The sequence below is a fragment of the Centruroides sculpturatus genome, unplaced genomic scaffold (genome assembly GCF_000671375.1).
Source record: "Centruroides sculpturatus isolate CEXI.00-Female unplaced genomic scaffold, Cexi_2.0 scaffold21, whole genome shotgun sequence".
NCBI classification, from domain to species: Eukaryota; Metazoa; Arthropoda; class Arachnida; order Scorpiones; family Buthidae; genus Centruroides; species Centruroides sculpturatus.
In genome coordinates this window covers 606,639-626,536 of record NW_019384490.1, presented here as the reverse complement: position 1 = coordinate 626,536, position 19,898 = coordinate 606,639, and positions in this window count along the sequence as shown.

The window sequence follows — 19,898 nt, the reverse complement described above, 5'->3', positions numbered from 1 at the left end:
TCCTAACTAAAAACTGGTTTGACTGCAACGCATAGAGTGATTCGGGGTAAGATGGTAAGCGGGGGAAGATGCCTAATTTTTGATATTTTCAAACGGTGACGTCACATATTGTCATGTATTTGTATGATGAATCGTTGGGCCAATATTGAGTGCGGAAAGCTGTAGTTGGCTACCGTTACTTCATTTTCTACATCCGAGAAGAATAAAAGCTAGATAAGAACGAAGTTTTTGTTGTGAAATGTTTCTAGAATAATTTTAAACTAAAAGTTAAAATGGAATTTATTAAAAATTGCTAAAAACAATTAATGTGTGATGTAGTTAAGGTTCTAAAGTTTCCATTGTCAGCTACCGCCGATCCCGATCGGACATGCTGGAGCATGTGACTCTACTAGGCATCTTACCCCAACAAATGGAAAATATGCCACATTTTTCTTGGGGTAACGTGCCTATTTTTTGTTAATTGATTTCCAATATGCCTATTTTTAATAAACTTTTGTTTTCTCGTTTTATTGCAGGATATGCATAGAAATTATATAAGGACTTCTCAAAAAAGTTTTTGGACTGAAAAAAGCTTTCAGCTAGCTATAGAACACGTTAGAACGGGCGGAAACTTAACAATACTTATACTGTGCTGTTATACTTACTATGAAGTACTTTGTACTACATATGCAATAAATTAAATTTGGTTAAGAAATTCAAAAATTAATTTTAAGCAATTATATTTGTTATCTTACCCTAATGGCATTTGGCATCTCACCCAGATACTTGGGGTGAGATGCTTAAAATGCCAGACAGTGAAAAAGTCGTCATTGCAAACACAGTATAGAATTTTTTAAAATAAACTCCAAACTTTTATTTGAAAGACATACTCCAGAATATGATATTTTCATTAGAGGGCTCCTAAACTCAAATTAGCGCTGTAATTTTCTTCATAAGCAAAATGTTAGGCATCTTCCGCCGAATCACTATACATAACTTTATTTCCCCCAAACATATTTATGTAGCTAAAATTAGTTTTAACTAATGTTAAAAGTTAAAACTAGTTTTATCTAAAGTCAAAACATGTACAGCAGTAAATTAACTAGACAAAACCGGTTTTGTTTAGTTAAAACTAGAATTTACTGCTAGTCAAAAATGAATTTGAGTTAAAACTAGTTTTAACTAGACAAAACGGGTTTTAACAAAGACATTCAGTATAAACTAGTTTCAACTAGACAAAATGGGTTTTAACAAAGACATTCAGTATAAACTAGTTTCAACTAGTTAAAACGTGTTCTAACTAAAAACGGGTTTTGACTGTAACATATATACACCATGCCAAGGTAAAGCAATAGCTGGCTGAGTGCCATAGTGGATGGGTATATAGGCCATGGGCATAGGAGTCATCTCCAGTTAGTGCTGTAACTGTGGATAATTATATTGATAATTAAATGTCTGGAAGCAAGGAATTGTTTGAAACCTGGGTAGCATAACCAGCAATGCATTCATACAGTAAGTAGGAGTTACAGGTTCAAGTTCCAGTTTTCTTCCAGAACATTCTAAATTATTTAATAAAATATTCATTTATTATAATTATTAAATTTAATAAGAGATTGTGCCTAACGCTTACCTCTAATACCAAATTTCTTAATAATTTAATTATTAATAGTAGCAGAAAACTGGCTAAATACATTAAGAAAATTGTTTGGCCTAATTAATAAGAACATTGGTTTTGGATGTCTATATATGTGACAAAAGGCTTAGCTGCACATTTTCTGTAATGCTGATACAGTTGTGTGTCTAAGGCTTTTGTAATTTGACAAAATTACTAACTATTGAATGAATGAAGAGTAATTGAATTAATATTCTATTTGCATAAATTTTTTTAAATACCAACTGAAATTATCAAAGATTTTATTCTGCAAATGAGTTGGAGATGCTTTATAAAGAAACAAAAATAGTCATTTTTATCACTGTTCATAAGAAATAAATTAAATTGTTCAATATACTAAATAGTAACAAAAAGATATAATTTTTGTATTTCTCTTGTTTAATTGATTTTGCCTTACATTAAAAAAATTATATTACTTGTACTGTAATTTGTATCTATTTATAAATAATTAATTTTACTATTCTAATAATTAAATGAAATCTTAGCTGCAAAAGCAGAAACTATTGATATGTTTTGTTATGCTTGACATGATTCCTGAAAGTAAAAAATAAATGTGTGTGTTCTTTATAGTGGTACTGTACCTCAGGATACGAATGCCCCAGCATACGAAATTTTCAGGATATGACATGAAATTTGAACATATTTTTGCTCCACTATACGAACAAAAACTCGCCATACGATGTTACATTAGTTTGCAGCGGCATTTTTTATTCACTTCTGTTCATTGGTCTCAGTCCGCGCGTTTGCTTCGTTGTGGAAGGATCTTGCTCGATGAAGGAAATCTCGAGGTATTATCAGAAAGTGACTGATTTTATTGAAAAGAAACATCCCAAAAAGATTCACACTGGCCGTATTGCTGCTCAGAGTAATGACATTTGCCTAAGTTATTTTAGAAACATTTTAAAAAGTAGGCAAAGCCAAACCTCTTTGGATAGATATTTTGTGAAAGTGCTGGTGGAAGTGAAGGAAAGAAAGCAAAAAAAAAGTGAATAAAAATTTAAAAAATATGTATAAAACAACACTAATTTTTTTATCTTTTCTAAGTTATTTTTAAGTTATTGTTACATTATGTTATGTAAGTTAAGTTTTAGTATTATTTCTCTTCTCCCTCTCCTCTGCCACCAGTTTACACTTCCACCGTTGTCTATCCTTGAAGGTAAAGTGCAAATAAAACTACATTTTTTTAATCAATTATTATATTATGGTTATTTATACATTTACAACTACAAAACGCATTTTTCAGTGGTTTCCTTACTATATTTATTTATTTTTTTAATGTACTACTTAGCTTTAATTTGAGTGTGTTTTTCATGTTGGAACGAATTATTTAGTTTTACATGTAATCATATGGGGAAAAATGATTCACCTTACGACATTTTCATGATATGATCTCAGTTTCGGAACGGATTAATTTCGTATCCTGAGGTACCACTGTACTTTTTACTTGATTTTCAGATAATCATATCATATATAAAATTTTGTAATTTAATGACATTGTCCTAAACATTATACTAAAAGTGAAATCTTTTTACTGAAAAGTGTGTATCATATTCATATATTTAATTGTTCATTTTTAATAGTATGTGAAATATATATATTGAAACATTTTAGCCTTCATCTAAACTTCTGTTTTACTTAAATTTATTGTATTTATTTTATTTTGAAAAATAGAGTCATAATACTAACAAATTTTGATAGCTGCAATATATGGGATGTCCCTTAAAAATCTGTCCAGGGCAAGAGAGATCTTTCCAACATTGCACAAGTGTGTGTATATTGTGCATGCTTGTTCCAGTGTTAAAATAACCAAAGGAAAGCAATTTAAGACAATTTAGTACTACGTACAAATAATCTCTTTACTGTAAAGAATAAATATAACAAAACTACATACAAAATACCACAAAAACCAGTAAAAGAAATAAAAATTATTTACTTATAATACAGGTGTTTTTATTTATTTGGTAACAAACATTATCAATATTCTATAAGGAAAACAGAACAAGCCATCAAATACTCTAAACAATCAGTTTTCTGTTGTGGTGGATGTGATAAAGACAAAGTTGTAGAAATTGATACAAAAATGTAAGCTTTATTTTGTTAGAGAACTTGTTCAAAATGACCACCTTAAGCAATAAAATAAAGATAACATTTAAGCATAGCTTTATGAATGACACTTTGCATTCCTGGTGTCACTGTTTCACAGATTATACAGGTCCTTTTAACTGGAAAATTCTTGCGAATGGAGAGAGCTACAGCTATGCAAGTGAGGTAACGGTATAGTAAAGTGACTAATGCAAACAACAGCAGCACCCCTATTGGCAAAATTTGGAAGATAGGCAGTGCAAAACGAAAACAGATAGAGCAAACTTTCCAATTAGAAAGTTTTACAGCATCAGTTACTTAGTATGAAACGACATGTGGTTCACATGGATAAGATAAATTGTCACCTGTATACCCAAAAATGTCTGAAAGCAATGCACGCCATTTTGTGTAAATGTTTGAAAGGAATAGCCGTAGATAAGAAGAAATATGCACAATTTATTGCATAAAATACGTACTTATGTCAATACAGTTTGATAACATCACACAAAAAACAATGGAAGGGCAAACTGTCACACAGTGATAACAAGTTAATGTTGAGTATGTTTGAAAAGTTCACCATTGCTCACAATACACACCATTGTTATCAAACTGTATTGATGCAAGTACGTATTTTGCACCCTGTATGTATATCTCCAGTTTACCAACATCACACAGTATTGCTGGGTATGCATCATGTACTGATGCTTTTAGGTAACTCCATAGGAAAAAGTCCAGAGGAGTGAAGTCATGGAACAGGACTGTGTTGTCCTAACCAGTAGTTTTCAAACCATTCTGTGTGCCCAACTAATCCACAACTATTCAGGAACAAAGTGCACCATTCTGATGGTACTAAACTTGCTTTAGTTGTGCCAGTGACAAGTTATCAAGCCATCTGTCCACTGTCATGTTTAGGATATTCAGATATCAGTTACTATTTAGGTACCATCTACTCTTGGAGCACACTCTGTTGGATGAATGGATTAATTTTTTTTTTCTTGGATGAGTAAGTATTATTTAATGCTGGAACAACCTTGTACATATGTTTATGCAATGCTGGAAAGACATTTAAGTGACTACCCTGTATAAGATATGTATTCCAAAAAAGGCCATTTCAGATTAAAATCTCTTGTTATAAATACTGTAGATATAGAAGTTTGAGATTTTGGGTGTATTGATAGATTTAAAAGCTTTATTGCTGTTTTGATAATTTAATCTTTGAATTTTTTAAAGCCACAACCATTTTGATTTTTGATTTCTAATCATAACCCATATTTTATGGCACATAATTTTAGCCTATCAGATGTTAAGTTTTCTCTGTTGCCTATGATGCCATGTTGAATTTTTGTTGATATTAAGCCTAATGAAAGTTATACGTTTTTGAAAAGAATAATTGCGGCTATTGTATCGTCTGAAATTTTTTTTATTTTGCATAAAAAAATAGATATATAAATAAATGTAATAACCAAAAAACAAGTAAAATGGCAAAATTGTATTTGCGACAAGACTATGTCTCAGAAACTCACTACTAAGCGAAATCACTTTGACGCTCAAGGCAATCTTGTTCTCATTCTCCAATCTTCTTTGGTATTGCTGCTTTTGGATGTGATCATTCAAACTTCGCCAGCCACGATGCATTTTCGATGAAATTAACCTATCCAATTTTGAAATTTCTCTCTGTTGCATGTTGGCCCAGGTTGAATTTTTGTTGATGCATAACAAAAATTTCCCATTTTTGAAAAAAATAATCGTGGTTATAGTATTGTCCAAAATTATTTTTTTTATTTTGCACTAACAATATACAGTTTAACCTGATTATAACATCAAATTTTTATCAGTCCCATGATTTTATTATACTAGATAGTGTTAAAAAACCCACTTGTAATGACATAAAACTGTTTTAACGTCATATTTGAAGCGCTCCCAAATTTACAAAATTAGATTACAAATTTTATTTAACATAGAAGAAATTACATGTTCAGTCCTAAGGTCAGAGTTCACTTCTTAGAATGACTGTGGGTGGTAGTCTCCCCACCTGACTTCGATGGGGTGAGGTGCCTGTTTTGCCTGTCTGTAGAAGAGGGTCACCATTCTGTATTTTATTTTGACTCGGTTCTTGGTCCCCTGACTACTTACAAGTCTGGATTTTTTATGTGCAAATGATTTGGGCACTTAATACTCTGTGCCAAATAGCAACTCTCGACATGTACTCCTTCATACTTCTATGCTGGTAACATAAAATGGCAGTACGCTTATAAGTCTTGTCAATACTCTTATAAGTATTGACAAGACTATGTTTTATAAATAAAACATAGTCTTGTCAATACTTATAAGAGTATAATAAAGGCAGTATTCAATTCTGTACATAATAAAATATATTTTAAATGTAATTATGGTAGACATTAATCAAATTTACCTTGAGTTGTTATTGTTACTTTGATATCTCCACTCCCAGAAGGAATGAGAGAAGAAGAAATTTTTCCAAGAGAAGTAGACAAATCTGCCCATGGTTTATTTTCTGGTGACAATAACTGACAAAATGAAGCAGAATTTACCTATAAAAAGAAATCTTTTATCACATGGTTAAATTAAAATTATAAATTAATTAATATAAAACCAATTATGATCAGCAACAATCAATGGTTACTAATTGTAAGTGATATTCTTTTTTATATAACATTTAGTAATTATTTTATTTTATTACATGTAAACTTAGCTTAACAGAAAATGATGTATTAAGTCATTAGAGTAAAAGTTACATACATAAAAAAGATATAATTATTATGGAATATTTGAAATCAAAATATTGACATAACTGTTAATCTTTATATAAAAAACTTAATAATAGAAGATAAAAACATAATAGTGATATTAATAAGGAAAGAGAAATAATGATATTCTCATTTAGCAATATTTCTGATCTGATTGGAGTTAAAATTTAATACATATTCCTTTACTGTATTTATTCATTAAATGCATAAAAAATAGACACACAGTCTTTGTAATTAAAAATGAAAAGCAATAATTTTATTTATATAATTTTTTTTGACGTAATTCTTAAACATGCTGTAGATAAACATTAGATTGTTATTAAATAAAAATATTGAAAAACTGTTTTTCAGATGAATGCATTTTTGCTCTAAATTAACTTTTAACATATAATAACCTAAAATTTTTATTATAATAATCTGTAGAACTGATTTTAAATTCATGATAATAAATTTTTATTTCAAATGAAGTGTTCATTATTTTTCAGCTACTTAGTTTTCTTTTAACTTTTCAATTTGATTATTATTGTCAGAATTTATTTCAAAACTGATTTAACATATATATAGGCATATCCTGCTTAATATCAGTAATCCATTCCTAAAAACTCAGATATTCTATGGGAAAATGCTACTTGGAAGCCTAATTCCATTATCTTAAATGGGAAAATTATAATCTGACACATTTTCCTGTATATTGTTTTGATAAAGATGCTGTATTGAATTTTTGGAATTAAATATGAATTTTTCTTATATAAACATCAGCCAAGAGTCATTGTAATAAAAGATGTGTACATTCTATGAAATTTAGGTATTAAAAACCAAGAGACATTGTAAGGGAAAAAACTCAACCTTATTTTTATTTGTATATATTACTTCTTTTACATTTAATTTGAATTGTTTGTTTAGTAAAAAGGGACTGCATGTAAAAATTAACTATTTTGACTTAATTTTTGACATGCAGTCCCTCTTAACTACTACTGGAAACCCAGTTAGTAATGGTCCAGAATATAAAGAATATGAACAGATTTTGCATGAAACACTATTTTTATTTAAAACTTTAATTTAGAAAAAAAATCAGAAAAATTAATCAATTTTACACTTGTTACAAGGTTGAATTCTAAACTTAATGTAGAGAAATTTTATAAAGCATAAACTAGACCTATTATGATGTCACTTATCATTACAAAAAACAACTAATGGAGAAGGTAAAGCAACAGCGGCACATTATAGCTTTGTGAGGCCCAGGCAAATCTGAATTAGAATGCCCCATGTACAGTGTTGACTTAAAGATATTTTTATTTGGGGAAGTTTTTGGAGGAATTACCAGTGTTAAGCCCCAATAGACCTAGGTCTGTTAGGTGATGTTAGAGGGTCAAGACACGGACAAATTAATATAAGGACTTTACAAATCTGGTTAAATGTTAGTAACAAAGGTTTAATCATAAATATTTACAAATTATTCATCTGTTCTAAAACATGAGAGGAACATAATTCTATTAAAATTTACAAGATTAGGTAACACGTACAATATACAAGAAAAGGATTGAAGGTATTACTTTTCCTTTTAAAAAGACACAATAACCAACATACCAACAAAAATAATGGTTTTCTGATGTCCTTCAATGTTTCCTGTTTTAATATCTTGTACTTAGTTCGTGAACAATGGACGTATTCTATACGATAGATTTGGATTCCGTTCTCTACATTTAAAAGTTCACACGTGTCAGTCCCTTTCTTCTATTTTACTGACACTCTTACACCACATAGTTTGTTGATCACTCAAGAAACAGGAACTTGAAAAAAGTAGACTTTGGATGGGAGTTCCAATATTTATACTTCCCGCCATTGGGTGTGACGTGAAACACATGTGATGTTGGTCACTGACCAATCAACCAGCACGACGGGCCCAACCCGGTACCATAAAATAAAACCCAACACGACACATCGTATATATATATAAAATAAACGAAAAAAAAAAACTATACATAGTGCTTGGGCACTACACCAGTATCCTTGTTCATTTTTTAAAAACAACCTCTGGAGGGTTAAGTTTTGTGCTGCGCTTGTGCAATCTAGTGTCATTAAATTTAAGCTTTGATATTCTTACTACAGTAATGAGTTTATAAAAGATTGGTTTGCAATTGCCTGGGGCCCCTTGTTGACAGAGGTCCAGGTAATTGCCCTTTTTGTCCATAGGATAACATGCCACTGTAAGGCAATAGAATTCAATCAATATACTAGCATGCTGGTTGAAAACTATTACTGTAACAACATTTCAGGATTCCACTAAATAGTGCTGAGCAGCATTGTAACACTTCTTATATGCATTACTAAAAATACAAAAAGCATAACTCTATATTAATAAAGAAGTAGGGGTGCTGCAAGAAAAAATTATCAAGTTGGAGGTGTCACTATTAGAAAAAGGGCCGAAAAGCCTTTTTCTAATAATAGGGTAAGGTAAAGATAAGGTAAGGTAAGATTGAAGCCTTTGATTAATAAATAAAGTGATAGGATAAATTTATATTAAAGAATTCACAGAGTAAACTCTTAATAAAAGCATATTGTCTAGGAGACAATTCTTCACAGTTAAACACTTAAAATAATTGTGTTTGTGAAAGTTATAATTATGTTTATATGCAGAAAAAACTATTTTTCAATTTAGTTTGGCACATTCTTACTTCCACAATGAATTACATTTTCTTAAAAGTTTCCTTCTTGAAAATTCTAGTTTCAAAAAAAAAAAATAATAATCCTTTAATATGTTTCCAATGGAAAATTTTGTAAGTTTGCATTGTTTCAAACTGCATCATATTTTGTATAAACCAGGGCTGTGGAGTCGTGTAAAAATCTACCGACTCCAACTCCAACTTTTCCTTACCATCCGACTCCAACTCCGACTAGGGACAAACTTGTTACCGAAAGAGACCAGGAAATTCTGATGTCATCACATGACCTCAGAATAAAAGATTCAATAAATAGAGTTCTAATAAAGATAGAACACAGAAACTTTTTATTCCAAAGCTATAAGACTCCTCTAAGTAATGACACAGTCAATATATAAATATGTATTGGATAATTTTTACTTTTCTGGCTGTTATATATAACAGAAGGAAAGTGTAGCGCTCAATCTAAAAATGTCCCCTCCAAAATTTTTACATTTTTGGATTCAGGATATCTTGAAATTTCAAGATATGCAAAAGACTCAAGGTTTTTTTTTTATATGTGTGGATGTTAGACTGTGTGTGGAGGGCATGATTTTGTTCACCCTGTTTAAAGCCTAATAATTTCTGTGGTCAGAGTGGTCAGAATCGAAGTCAGATGGTTAATTATTAACAGGAGTTAATTATTAAATGTCAAAGTGGTTGAACTAAATCATATCCCCATACACATTCTAACGTTTTAGGTGCGAACATCTTAACGGGTTTTACTGTACTATTATAAAATAACAAAAAAGCTTACTTTGAGGATAAAGATGAGTTTTATTTTTTTACTTTTTTAAAATTTTGAACGGTAATAATGTGTAAAATATTCATTAAGAGATATGACACATGACCCCTTTTATGTCTTCACCCTGTTGACCATTAAGAACAAAAATTTAATAGTATTAATGCCCCTTTATATGCAAGCTACAGTGCCACATTTTGTTTCTTAAACTTTACCCATTCTGAGATATTGTTTAATATCTCAGAACAGAAAATAAAGAAATTAAACAAATTAGACATCAACACATACGCGCACGTTAATTTTTCCCCTTTTATTGACTTTTTTTGGGGATTTGGGAGGTTTCCAAATGTATAGATTTGCAAAAAAGACTAGGCGGGATGAATTTGGCACAATTCCAATACTTTTCCGTTTTATATACATAACAAATTGGAAATTAAAAAGAGTCAGAGTCAGTGGAATTTTTGACAACTCCAACTACAGCTAAAACACCAAAACTCCACAACTCCAACTCCGACTCCACAGCCCTGGTATAAACACATCTATGACATAAAGCAATGCCTTGGTATATAATATTACAAATAGTATTGAATAGTATTAGACAATAAAAAAATAAAAGTAATGTACACTTCATGCCAACNTATTATTATTATTATTAAAAACTATTATGCAGCTTTGTTACTATTATTTTGCTAATACAGTGATTAACTTTAAAACCAAATCTCTGTATTAGTATATGCCAAGTACTATAAGCTTGTGTAAATAAATTCCTATTATGTTTAGTGTAAGGTGTTTGCTGTGTTACACAAAGTTAAAAACTTTCTTAAATTATTAAATTTAGAATCACACAATCAACTAAATTTTTATTTTGCAATGTTTAAAACTGTTGTTTTTTGCATTTTATTGTAATTTTCTTGGAATGCCTTATATAGTTATGTGGAATTCTGAGAATTACATCAGTAGCAGAAAGAACAATCATCATGTCTATATACCATTGATCCTTCTTTTTATTGCAATCTGAATCAATGTATATATATATCATCAATTAAATGGAAGTATAAAAGTTATTTATAATTAAACAAAAAGTAGTTTACAGTGTTTGTGTGATTTTTCCTAATTAACATAGTGAGACAAATTTATCTATTTTTCTTTTTTATGTTCAAAAAAAGTGATTGTGTTAAATAAGTATTAATTTTTTTTACATTACTTTGCAAAATATATTCTCTACATTAGATATATTTATCATCATTTATTTTATAGAATATAAAAACAAAACAGTAGTTATGCATTATCAATATCATATAAATTATAATAAATTTTTAAATGCACTTGAATCTTCAATAATGGCCACCTCTAAATAGTGGCCATTTTTTAATCAAATCTTCATACAACATAATGTTAAAATAATGGTCTTTTTTTATGTTCTCGTCAGAGGTCATTGTTCAGTTGTTTGACTGGATAAAGATAACACAACACAAAACATTTATCAACATTAGTATTCAGTGTTATAAATCATATAAATTGGTGATAATTTAATGTAATTTTTTAAAATTAAATGAAAGTTTCCCTTTGGTTCAGCCTTTCAGTAAAATGAAATTATTGAAACTAGGTGATTGAGACAATTTCAGAACAGAAACTCACATCATATAACACCCAAAGATAAAACTGCAATGCACAGAAGCTCATTTAGACAAACTCTGTGTGTACAAAATTTATTGGACAAAACAACATATGTATTTTGTGTATTCTATAAATTAGTGATTTTAAACGGAATGTATATGTGTCAACACCACCTATAAGAAATCCCAGAAGTCATGCTGACAGATGAGAGGCTTATAGATGCGAAATGCATATTGGCCCGTAGAGGATTCCGAATAAAGATGTAGAAATGTCAGAGTTGTGACAATAAAAACACAAAAAACATGTATTTATTATTATTAATATTGTAACAATTGTTATATACTTTTACAGTCCATTTTTTTTAAATTTAAAAACTGGGAACTTGTTTGTCAAAATAAAATATATACATATATATTTTGTTTTGCAAGTATACAGATTTTGGAATATGTTTATAAAAATTACTACTATATTATAAGTTTTGTGTTATTTTATCATTAAATTCCTATAAATAATAATAAACTGACATGCATTGTTCAAATTAAGATCTTGCACTTATATTTATGCCTCATATTTTAAAGTTTTCAAGTTACCCTCTACTCAATTTTTTGACAAGCATTATATTATTATGATCAGTATTTATTTTATGAAATCCATCTGAAATCTTTATTCTTGTACTATATGCATTATATACTCTACAATAATTAATTAATTAATTATTGTAGAGTATATAATGAGAGTCAGTTTAATTAGATAGTATATCAGTTTAATTAGAGTCAGTATATAGAGTGTCAGTTTAATTAATTAATTAATTAATTAATTAAACTGACAGTCAGATGGCCAAAGTTATAAAGCTTTCATCCTACCACTGAGGACCCAGATTGAAGTCCAGATAGAAATTTTGGGACTTTCGTGAATGATCTGTCCCAGACATGTTAAGCCTCCACTTATGGCAACATCTATTTGTGGGCCTTTTTGAAACCATAATGGAAATGTTAAAAAAAACCATCTTAATACTCATGGGATGGTCACAGGGAATAAACTTACAACCAGTAATATCTATGTTGGTGAAAACTAATATAAGTTATTAAAAATTTATTTTTGATTTTGAACAATCAATTGTACTTGCTAATGACACAGTACATAATTAAAATGTTATACTGAAATGGGCAATATACACACTGTATGTAATAACTGGTAAGTTTATTGATGAGATTTGTTTACACGGACTTCTGTGCTTTGCAATTTTATTTTTGAGTTTATCATTTGAATTTCTGTGTAAATTATTGATTAATGATTTACTTTAATTGCTGTTACAGAACAGATTTTAATTCAATCCTTAATGTCTTATTTTACTTTTTCTACCAGAGTGAATGTATATATATCCTCCAATGCAAATAATTTTCTTTCTTTTCTTTGATTTCAAAATTGTTCATATTTATTATGCACTGAGCAATCCCTACATTAGGAACACCTGCTTACTAATGAGTTAGTCTGTTTTTCTGAGTGATCATGACTTGCAAATGCCAGAGCATGGACTCTGCCAGATACCAAGCATCTACTCAACTGGGCTTATACCTGCTTGAAGCAGTTTTGTTAGTTGATGCACTTTTTGTATAGGAGTAGGTGACAACTTCACCACACATTCCAGTATATTCCAAACATGTTCAATAGGGTTTTGGTCTGAGTTTGGAAGCCATCATGCAAAATTCATTGTCCTGTTTCTCCAATCATTCCTGAGTGAGCCTCACCCACTGACATGGTGCATTATCATGTTGAAGCATGTCGTCATTGTCAGGAAACAGTCTGGAGATGATCACCAGTCCCTGTATCATTCACCATTCAAGGATTGTGGGATGATGACCAATGGTCCTAGCCTTGCCAAGAGAGTGCTTTCCAGACCATGATACTGCCATCATCAGCTTGTGGAACTCCAGCTGTACAACCAGGGGATGCAGCTTTATGCTGTTTATGTCAGATTCTGCAGATGAGCCAGCATAAAATGGGACTCATCACTCCAGATAACCACCTTCCAAAGTCCAAGGTCCAATGATACATTTCTCTCACCCATTGTTTGCAATGATGTGTGATCAACAGAAGCACTCATGCAGGTTGATGGCTATTGAACCCTTGTTGATGCACTGTACCAGTACATAGCATGGCCATTGTCAAAAAAACATCTGCCTTGTTCATTGTTGTACTGGTGGATAAGCTACTTCTTGTTGTAGCATGTCTTTGTTTGGAGACCAGTCTTAATGCACTACACTCACCTCTGGAATCAATCACATGTGGCTGGCCACTGTGTGATCTAGTGAATTTTTGTACATGATCCATCCACTTGTACACCCTGGACACTGTGGTACAAGAACAATCAATGAGTGCAGCTGTTTTGGAAATACTGGCACTCACCCTCCATGCCCCAATAATCTGTATGTGCTCAACCCCATTTGCCCAACACTGGCAACTACTGTACAAATGACAGGTCAACATGCAAGACTGCAGTAAATGTGACATGGCAATTACAGGACATTTCCAAGTTGGTGCTAATGTGGTGTTCCTAATGTACTGATCATTCAGTGTATAAACAAAAGCATTGAATACTAGAATTGAAACAGATAAATCTTAACAACAAAATTAAAGCAATAATTATTCAGTTACTATTTGAATACTGTATGCAGCTCATTTAACATGGATAGGCTTTTATAATTTATCTTTAATTTGTTCACATTTAATAAATTGCAAAGTGTATATTGATTCCATAAAATGAAAACATAAGAAACCATTATTTTGTATATTTTTCATAGTTTGTTAATTGTAAAAGTTCATCCATTTAGAAAAATCAATACATTTGTAAATCTATTTTTGTCAATAGATTCAATTTAAATCCATTTTAGAATTACACTCAATCTATATATATAATTGCTCATTAGTTAACTTAATAAAATTACAAAGATGGAATTTATTTGATACCAGTTTATTTAGCATCAACAATATAGAACATCCTAAGAATATTTCCATTCTTAAAAATTCCATGCATTTAAACTCAAATTAACAGAAATATAATTTCTCAAACAATTTGCAGGTTTTTTTAGTCATTCCATATACTTGTATGAAATATTGTCAGATATTATATACTGAATTTAAGATAGAATTTTCATGAAAAATGAGAATTCTATAGTATTCATAACAGAAAAATTTTTGATTGATGTTAAGAACATGGTTTATTAAGAAGACATTAGTTACAAAAAAATGAATATATTTAAACCATAACAACTCAAATCAAGTTTAAATATTTTCAAATGAGAAAACTGTTGTCTTTTATATACTGATGACATAACAGGTATATATTACTGCCTCCCTACAGGGTGTTAAGAATTATTAGAATTATTAATAGACCAATAAAATGAATTGGTTATAGGGGTCAATATAAGCAGTTTTGATCCAGTGAACTGGGCTGCTGCAGCCCCTTTACAAGATACAGGCTCCTAAAGTTTTGGTAGTGGATGTTTTCCTATGATACACAAATACTATACAGAGAAACCCAACATTACTGTTAATTAAGCATTGTCAAAGCTGGTGCTGTTAATTCACAATATTCTAAATACCAGCATGAAAACTCTATGCTGGATAATCTGCAGGCTTAGGATTTGTACAGCATGATGAAGAAAAGAGATGTAGCAACTGTTCATGTAGCACAGTCCAGACATTAATGTGATTAATGTCTGGACTGTGCTACATGACTCTTGCTTATACAGTACAAATATTCACTAACCCAATTTTTAATTAAAACCAAATAATCTACTGGATTATCAGGATATTTTAAGGCTAATTTTAATAACTAAATAAACAGTCATTTGACTGGAGGTAGGCAGTTAGGTTGTCATCTCTTGATAAATTTAATAATAAATTCATTTTTCAATTTTAATTTAGAAAATTCTGGAGAAAAAAATCTGTCTGAGAGACTCTAACCTACAACTTCTGCTGATATGTTGCCAGTTACATTATCTGACCTCCATCAAATATTCACTTCAAGAACTATTAATAATTTAAATACAGTGGTGCCTCATACAATGTACTTAATCCGTTCCAGGTGCATGTCCGTTAAGTGAAACGTCCGTTATACGAAACGCATTTTCCCATAGAAATACATGTTAAAACATATAATTCGTTCCGCAGCATAAAATAACCGTACTGTACCATAAAAAATGAAAATGGAGCAGACACCAATTATGCCAGGTNTTAATTTTAGTTAATTAATTAATTTTGATTCTATTTTTAAATTTAGTTTTAGTGTCAGTTTCTGTGTGGAGGCCAGAGTTTTAGCCTAATCATTATTTTATAATTTTAAATTTAATTACTGCTTTTAGTTTTAAATAACTTGCTACCTACTGTCAAATTAAACAGAATTATCACAACATATTGATTTATCATTCTCCTTAAGAATTTCTGTGATGTCAATTTTAAGTACTCGCTAAAAATAAGTATTGTAATTACTTTCTTGTATGTAAAACAAATATATTTTCTATCGTTTAATATCTTTATATAAACTCATACATAAATGTTTTTCAGCCAATTCACGAGATTGTTCTTTCTACTTACAAAAATCACGGTAAAATATTTGGGTGAGTCAATTTTTTTAATTCATTTATTTTTATAATCATAAAAAACATTAATTATTCAATTGAAATTATTTGGATTTCTACATTATTAATTAAACATAAAATTAAATGTTTTTAAAAACGATTATTCTTAAACAATCATCTCTCTAAAGTAATTTATTTTTAAAATGTTCGACATGTTATACAGTATTTATTTTACTAACAAGTAAGTGTTTAGATCAGGAATATTTAGGGTAAGTGGTCCGCACTGCGGACAACTTACCCTAAATATTTTTAGGTATATTTTCATTTATTTTTGTAAAGTATGTCATACAACTTATTCTCGTTTCACTGGATACACTTTGATGTCATAATAACGTAATTGGTGTTAGAAAACTGTTTTATCTAGAGCAGTGATCTCCAAACTTTTTTCATCGAGTAGCCCTAAGACGAAAATAATTATAAGTTGTACCCTCTATAATATAATATACAGTGGCGCCTCGTACAACGTACTTAATCCGTTCCAGGTGCACGTCCGTTAAGTGAAACGTCCGTTATACGAAACACATTTTCCCATAGAAATACATGTTAAAACATATAATTCGTTCTGCAGCATAAGATAACCGTACTGTACCATAAAAAATGAAAATGGAGCAGACACCGGGTAGTCAGATGTTGTGAGAAGGAGGTGGAAGAACACTTTCTTTACACATTCATACAGATACAGACTTTTTACACATTGCAGCGGATCTTTTTTATAGTTTTTTAATTGGAGTCAGATTCGGGAGAGGCTACCGGAACTTGCAGGGTCAACTTCTCTTGTTCCATCCTTTGTTTTTTGCCCGCTGGCTTCTTGAAAAACATGACCAAGGTGGTCTGTTTCACTTTCTTCTTTAACACCTGTCGGAAATGACGGACAAAGGTATCATCGTAGAGATCATTGATCCTGTTGGCCTCAGCTGTGTTTGGATAATGAGGGTTGGTAAACTCCTGAACCTCTCCCCATTCGACAAGAAAGTTTTTGTCAACTTTTACTCCTGATGATTTCTTGCTTTGTTTCAATTGAAATCACCTTTCTGTTTTTTTAGAAGCCATGATGCATTATAAATGACTTAACTTGCCAGATTATATGATACGAATAATTCTTTATTAAGATCACTAAACACTTCTACGAGCCACTCTCGCTCCGTTTGTTTTTTACAACCTCTTTTCGTCCTGCTACCTCGGCATCTACACAATTACATTTTGTTCATTTGAATCGTCAACATATATTACATTACATTTCTACTTCAGATATACTAATAATACATTCTAATAATACTAATATATCCTAAAAATAGCAGATTGTCATTGGAAACGGCAAAAGAGTGGAAACATCATTCGCACTTGTTCGAAGAAAGTTCATTGTTCGTCTCACGTAACTGCCGAACGGAAAGTNATTATAATTAAGTTCGAATTTTCAACAGATTATTGTTCATGGTATGTTGCAAAACTATTAGGCACATTAAGTTTTTGGAATACTAAATTTTTATCACATGTAAAAAGACTAGTGACAGAAATATATGTAGATGTAAAAGAATTACTTATTCTATTTACAAGCAAAAATAAAAATATAGTTTTTTAATTCAAAAAATCAAAAATAATGGTGTTGCAAAAATATAAGGCCAGTTTTATAATTAAAATATATGGCCTATACATGGCTTTTTTCACATTTATGTAATTATTATGCGTTTGTGAGATTTAAAACAATGCTTGTTTCTTTTTTGTCTGTTTTTTCGATGTTTATATGGAGCCAGCATTCTAATCTGTCTTCTCCACTCTTCTCTATTTAGGTTATCATCTCTCTTTCAAATCCTCTGCCACCTTGTCAGCTTCGGTCTTTCCAGCTTCCTCCTCCTATCACTTCCAACGTGCCAATCCTCTTTCCAACATAATCCTCACTTCTTTCTACATGTCTAAACTATCTCAAGCAACATAAAGTAGTCAATCTGGCATATCATATCTCCATTCTTGTACGACGCGTATTATAAGCCGATTCTCCTTTTTGAAGAAAGTGTTGGCTACTGCTAAGTAAAACGCTACTGTGTATTCCAATATTCTATCTTCCTTTCTGTTTCTCTCGCCTATACTCCATCCACCATGCACTCTTCATTCCTTTCCTTTACACATTCTCATATATCCATTTACATCATCCCAATGATCAACCTCTCACTTTTTCATTACCATTTTATCTAATTCCACCCAGAAGTCATCCTTTTCATCTTTCCCGCATCCCTTTTGTGGAACATACATACAATTGTAACAAAACTTCTCCTATCTCCAGCTTAACACTCATAATCCTGTAACTTTTTCTAATTATCTCAAAAACACCATTTCTTAATTCCTTGTCGACTATAGTGCCTACTCCATTCCTTTCTTTTTTATCGGCTCCTCCAGAGAACAGTTTATAGCTGTCATTGCTTTACTATCTTTCCACCTAGTTTCCTGCAGAAATAGATACTCAGTCTTCTTCATTGCATCAAGTCCACTTACAATCTGCTCTTTCCAGTCATTGTCCCAGTGTTTAATGTTTCCACTCTAACATTAAATACCCCCCTGTTTTCCTTTCGTTAGACTAACTTCTTTAGTTAAACCTGTCATTGAATCGATAGTCCAAATTTATTTATCGAAGTTTTCGGACGACATGACTGCGTCGCTTGCTGGGTAGACACAAACTGTTGAATATTCTCTCTTAAACATTATTTTTTTTTGTTTCGGCATGTAAGTTTTACGTCCGTGTATGCCTTTCTGACATCAACCCTCACTATTTGCTGCTTAAGTGGCTGGAATTTAAAATAATTCATTTCATTAAAATTATAGAAGGTTTTATAAAGAGAAATAAGTAACCGTAAAAAATATTTGGTTAAACATTTAAAATCATTTGACACAAGTACAATATTTTTGGAGAAGTTGAAAGAATTGTTATAAAATGTTTTATATATTTACTAGCTTTACCCGGCCACGCGTTGCTGTGGCTCAAAATGTATCTATTATAAATGTTTAACACTCCCCGCGGGAGGAAATTTCGAAAAATCCCTTCTTAGTGCACATTCTCTTGACGTATCCTATTAAAACGCAATCAAAAACTCAAAAAACCGCATCTAAAATAGAATAATAAAAGACCAGTTCTTCACGGTAATCCTTGATGCTGTCCCTCTCCTCCGCGGGGAGGGAATTTCGCCATCTATATAATATAAAAACACGCGCGTATTCTAATGCAACATTGTGTCAAAATTTCAAAGCAATCGGTTAAGAACTTTCAGAAATTTAAGATTTTGAGCAACATTTGAACAACGAACATTTACAGGTAACCCCCGTATAACACGGTAGTTACGTTCCAAAAAATTGCCGTGTTATGCAAATCCGTGTTATGAGAATCAAAGAACTAGTACGAAAAGGAGGGTTAGGATCCAAAAATTAAAAAACATGCTACTATATTTTCATAATTAAGTTAAATATCTTTATTAAAATTTTCTTAAGTGATACATATGAATATAAATTAAACAATGTTTTCTTTGTCATCATTAAAAGCACTATTAACCGAGAGCGTTTTATTTTTGGCAAGTTATCGTTATCCTCTGAGCATTTTTCTGCATTATCTTCAGATCCATGCTTTACCTTTTGCAAAAAGTATGTAATTTTAGATTGCTTGCTTCTAGTTAAAAGATCTTTATAAATTTCCTTATATGGTGCTAAGCACTTATG